This window comes from Aplysia californica, unplaced genomic scaffold (assembly GCF_000002075.1).
Source record: "Aplysia californica isolate F4 #8 unplaced genomic scaffold, AplCal3.0 scaffold00002, whole genome shotgun sequence".
NCBI classification, from domain to species: Eukaryota; Metazoa; Mollusca; class Gastropoda; order Aplysiida; family Aplysiidae; genus Aplysia; species Aplysia californica.
Window position 1 is genome coordinate 1,649,452 of NW_004797272.1, and position 6,052 is coordinate 1,655,503.

The 6,052-nt window shown below is 39.6% G+C and overlaps 1 protein-coding gene across 9 annotated transcripts in view; it reads right to left on the reverse strand.

Annotated features, from left to right (window-relative positions):
* Positions 1-6,052, reverse strand: part of LOC101854909 — a 94,714-nt gene that overhangs the window by 38,023 nt on the left and 50,639 nt on the right. For 7 of the 9 annotated variants that reach the window (XM_005088994.3, XM_005088997.3, XM_013088891.2 and 4 more), the window contains exon 3: positions 5,261-5,308. The exons of 1 other annotated variant lie outside the window; for it this stretch is intronic. The gene's annotated coding sequence lies outside the window, so the exon portion shown is untranslated. Of the gene's footprint in view, positions 1-1,214; positions 1,284-5,260; positions 5,309-6,052 lie in introns of those variants that run through there. One more of the 9 variants, XM_005088998.3, reaches the window with a different exon arrangement.

Here is a 6,052-nt window from a genome sequence, read left to right on the forward strand (position 1 = left end):
GCGTCCATCAGAACACAAAAGAAAAACAAACAAAACCATGAGTTACCTAGTGTCGTGGCCATCCATTTCGAGCCCTCCCTTTTTTAAAAAGAAAATTGAAATTCCCCCATTGAAACGAGGCTACTCTATTTTAGTGGAGTGGATGCCATGTCTCAGGAAGGTGCCAGATGCAGTAAGTACATACATATATATTATCAATCAGTTTCTGTGACCCATGCAAGCTTAGTTATATCGTCACTGTGTCAAATCGTGTCTCCCCTTCAAACAGAAAACTATAGATTTGCAGGTGCCAGTGGTGCAATGGTTAAGTCTTCGCTGCTGTACGCATGAGACATGAGTTCGATCCACCTGGGCGGGGCGAAGCCACTTTATTCAGTACTTTAGTTATTCTGTCAGCTGGGATAATGTGCGTCCCACTCTATTCGGGTTCGCCCTGACAGGCGGGATCAAGGCAACCCGTCTCCAAAAAGATGCAATGTGCCAACTGGGGCGTAAAACATTTGCAAATCCCAAAAACAGATTTAATTAAAGTCTCATATAATATGGTCGACCCAGAAAGATTCCGAGAACTCGGGGCAGCCATACGATGCATAATTAGATAATTAGATAATATATCATCCACTTTTCAACGAAGGATCTTCAGAAATGAGGGCTCCACCTTAGATCTAGATATCTAGATCTAGATCTAGAATCTAGATTCTAGATCTAGCTAGCCCTATAGCCCATGTCATAGTAAAACTTTGCATTGCATCGGGAACTCGAATTTCAGAGCTTTCTGCATGAAATGATAATGATCCTATCAAATAATAATAATAACAAATAATAAATAGCATTTGTATAGCGCATATCCCCGCTCAACAGCAGGTTCTATGCGCTTTACACTATATTATTACCCCAGCAGACCATAGAACACTCCGAAACATTCTCAGCTTTCCGGGAAGCATACAGTGCAAGCAGCTGATTAAGCGCTCAAACACTAACAAACTGACAAGATCTTTCGCTGTCTATAGCCGGGTATCCATTCCCACCTGGGTGAAGTGAGGAAAATGCGTGTAAAGTGCCTTTCCCAAGGACACAACGTCGGGCCTCTTACGGTTGCGAGTCCGAGGCAACCATTAGATATCTAGGCCACCGACGCCACATCTCTGAAACCATAATAAAAACAATTACGTGTGAAGACTTTTTTTTTTAAAACCAAGTATCAAATAACTTACGTCTCATGGAATATGCTGCCATTGCAAAGTTTCTCCGGAACAAGAAATATAGCAATAAGAATTTGGGCTTCAGAGTAATCGGAAACGTCACAGATAACTCCTTTGTTGGCTTTGTCGGTGCTTTTTGTTAAAGAGCACGATGAGCGGAAAAACCCGTTCGCGTTATTCAAAAATCAAGACCACTCCGGGTTTTTTTTTTAGATGTTTCCCACCACCTTTTTCAATGGAAGTCCCACTGGGTCCCCTAGCGCTGCTTACTCGGAGACTGTGCAGTCCCCTAGCGCTGCTTACTCGGAGACCGTGCAGTCCCCTAGCGCTGCTTACTCGGAGACTGTGCAGTCCCCTAGCGCTGCTTACTCGGAGACTGTGCAGTCCCCTAGCGCTGCTTACTCGGAGACTGCAGTCCCCTAGCGCTGCTTACTCGGAGACTGTGCAGTCCCCTAGCGCTGCTTACTCGGAGACTGTGCAGTCCCCTAGCGCTGCTCTGTGCCCTGGGGGACAGCAAAGAAATAACCTTTGACATTTGGATTGAGGTCAACATGCCATCATCAGACAGATCTAGACTCTACTGATACATAACTAGATCTAGACCTAGATCTAGTTACGTTAATTAGTAAGGTGAGAGAATCTAGATCTAGAACCAATCACTGTTTATTTAAGGCAAATTTATCATTTATGTCTACAGGTTTGTTGATCTATCAAGATCTAGATTCTAGATCTAGATCTAGTAGTACTTATGACATAGACTGTAGACTACACTACTACATGTATTAATAGTAGTGGCAGGGCCCAGAACGTACACGGTTGTGTCAGTAAAGATTCTTTACTTGCAGGGAATCTTTGGTTTCAGGTTCTATTTATAGAGTTGACTGGTCAGGCAAGATAACAATGATATTGACCGCTACTACCACTACCAACACCCACCTGAACTCAACTCAAAACATATTTCCAAACGTGCCCACGTAACTGCTCCCAAAGGAGATATAATATCACGAACACATCCCTCCATAATTATACAGTAACCGCCCACGACACTGCATAATTTATCAGCCAATCACCCCCGTCAGTCGTGTTATTCTGCGCCCCTGGAATTAGTATACCATGTAATTACCTAAATAAGTGAGGCTGGAGGGCGCCACTGTTCGGCCCTACGTGTTTTCTTTCACCCTGTTGTTACTGCCCGTCTGTCTTGCTTTTCTCTTGCACCATATGTTTGTTACTGTATTGATGCGTTTTTCTTTACTCAAACAAACAAATATAACAATATAGACCTATATATCTATCTATCTATATATATATATATATATATATATATATATATATATATAAATATATATATATAAGTGTTATTCTGTAACACTGGTGAGCAAACTATCAATTTATCCCGAACAATGTTTATTCGCTGAAAAGAGCAGAAAATAATGCTCAATAGAACGAAGAACGGCAAAAGTGCAATGATAAGTAAACATATCTTTTCTCGCTCCTTTTTAGGAATTTTTGAAAAACAAAGGGCCCGTACATGTTTGCAATTTTGAAAGCGGCAATTTAAGCAACATCGTGATTACATGTAATCCTTGCTGAGAATCGATATAGATTCACTGCAAATCTTTAATACAAGCACGGCGCGATATTTCATGTTAGCGAACCTCACTTTTTTCCATTTTTCTTCTTGTCAGGGATTTGTCCTGACAAAGTATTTCACGGTAAAGATACAATAACGTTGACAGTCAATGATTGTGTTCACACGACAGTGGCAACCCTGGATCACTATTCAAACTGCCTCACCCTTTTATAAAATCTGCTTCAGTAACTATTAAGTACGAGGCTTGTGCTGGAATATTCATTTACGATATCCTTCTACAATCATTAATACCCAACCCACTCGTAAGTCACGACTTATCATTATTGTGAGTTGGGGGGGGGGGGAGGCATTGTTGTGAGAGGGGAGATGAAAAATTGCTGGCAAAGAATCAAAGGTCATTCGTGGGTGATACCCAGTAAGGAATGGCTTGGATGCACGAAACCAGTTAGCTCAAAGTAATGAAATATTCTATGATCAAGGCTGTTATTAATAGTACATTTCATGTAGTTATGGTGGTGGTGGTATAATAGTGAGGAATTTTTTTCCATATACATATATACATACATATGAAACAAAGTACATGTACATTATATTATATTAGTATATATGAGCGTGCGTGAAATTGAGTGTATATGAGTGCGTGTGTGTGTGTGCGTGTGTGTGTGTGTGTGTGTGTGTGTGTGCGTGTGTGTGTGTGTGTGTGTGTGTGTGTGTGTGTGTGTGTGTGTGTGTGTGTGTGCGTGTGTGTGCGTGCGTGTGTGTGTGTGTGTGTGTGTGTGTGTGTGCGCGCGTGCGTGCGTGTGTGTGTGTGTGCGTGCGTGTGATTAACAAAGAAAAAGAAAAAAGAACAGCGGGATGCATGGAGATCCCAAGAAAGTGCCAACATCCCAGAATGCAACACCATATTATGGAAGTTTTTTTGTTGGTTTGCTTGTTCGTGTGTTTGGTTGTTTCTTTATTTCTTTGAGTAAAGAGAAGTACATCGACATGATAATGGTCTACAGACAATAAAGTTTATTGATTTTGATCCAATATCACTTTTAGTCGAGTCCACTGAGAAATGTATTCGAGAATAAAAATATGGATGACCAGTAATAAATCGGAACTGAATAATGACAAGACGGAAATAATGTTGAGTGGAAATACAAAAGCCGTTAGAAATCTCCCAGAAAGACAGATTAACATCAGTAATCATACGATTCGTTAAAAAACAAGCCTTAAAAATCTTGGGGTTCAGTTGGATTATGATATGTCTATGTCCTCCCAAATTAGCCAGCTCAGAAAAAGTATATATTTTCAGCTTTAAAAAATTGGCTGTGAAACAAATTATTTAACTAAAGCAACAGCCAAGATATTAGTAACAACACTGATTTTATCAACATTCGATGACTGTAATGCTATTATATCTGGTTTGATGGCCAAAAAACTATAAAAGTTACAAGTACTCCAAAATCAAGCAGCAAAATTGATAAAGAAACAAAAGCAATCGGCAATCAGAGTACTTAACACCAATTTTGAAAGAACTACATAGTCTGCCAGTAAAAGAAAGGATCAAATACAAAACTGCCATTTTCTGTTTTAAATGTATAAATGATTTTGCACCTATTTATCTAAAACAATCCCTGGAATTATATAATCCATCCATCAGAGCCTTTTGGAGCTCAAAACAAAATTACAAAACACACAGCGAGCGTTCCTTTTTGTTCTTTGGTCTCCATGTTTGGAACGAGAGAGAGAGAGAGAGAGAGAGAGAGAGAGAGAGAGAGAGAGAGAGAGAGACAGAGACAGACACACAGACAGACAGACAGAGAGAGCTGAAATGTTTTTAGAACGAACGTTTTTATTGAACGTTTCTAGCTATTCAAGTTTCAATTTTACTGTGACAGTTCGTGAGTTTATATTACATTCTATCTCTTTTCAATTAACGCATTGCGCCAGGCTTAGTGAGTGAGTATTATTCTCATAGAAATGTTAAATACACATGTACATATATATGCATAATGCTATGATTTATGTACACACCTGCCTATTAATTTTTAAGATGTGAGATTTTTATTAATAGAATGCGCATGTATGAGCATTTTATTTTTAGAATAATGAGGAAATGCGCAGCATAAATGCTATTTATCATTATTTATTATTATCATTTAATGAAAATGATGAAATGGTAAAGGTTTAACGCCCCTATCAACACTATAAGGTTACTTAAGAGGCGGGACCTCCTAGTTTAACGTCCATCTCCCAAAGGACCAAGCCAAAAGGGAAATTCGTGTAGTGTCTTTCCCAAGGACACAACGTCCGACCCAGCTGAGGCTCGAACCCCCAAACCCGCAATCTCACGATTACGAGTCTGGTGGTAGCATAACCACTAGGTTACCGACGCCACTTATAATTTAGTGCTGTAGGAAAAAGGTAACATAGATTAACAGCAACAACACAGGGAAAGTAAAGAAGTAGGACCTACCAGTCGCGCTCTCCGCTCCGACCACCTACGTCAATGTTTGATCCAGATCTGAAACCCGAAGAGAAAGAAGAAGTTGTCACTGAAGACATGAGAATGGAGCTACATTGTATTTATTTATGAGTTTCTGTATTTGTCTACTTGTGCCTACATACGCGGGCTGAATTATATCAGTATTATGAGTGCTTTACATGTGAATAATACGTGTGTTTGAGTTTATGTGTGTAATCACTAGTACGTATGTTGCTGTATGTGCTTTTACAAAGGGGTTGGGGGCGGGGGGGGGGGGTAAGTGAGGTTTACGAGTCACGAGCAATTGGTTTTATCTTTTGTGCTCTACTAGGGCCTGCAAATAGAGAATGGGGCTATAATCTTCTCTGTTTAGAACTTTGAAGAGTATTTTGAACTTTGAGCACTTGCAAAAGTAAAGAAAGGAGGATTTATACAGTATAGATTTATTTCAAAATTTCATCTTAATTAAATGTGCATGGGCTAAATCACGAACTTCGAGTACGAAAATGAGACAGTAAGGGGAAAGAATCCATGTCCTCGACTATTGTTTGAACATGATCTTTTACTTGTACTTTTAATTAAATTTTCAGTTACAAAACGAACATTTTTTTCTGACAGCAAAGATTGTATTGTAATTAAGAGTGGTATTATTCGTTAGAGGACGGAAACTGCTAATTACCCGGCAGGAAATTAAAGTCACATTTACTCTACTTTTGCTTCCGAAAAAAAGGCACACAGAGATTGACGTGTTCAGACAGAAGGGAAAAGAGACAAAGGGGGGGG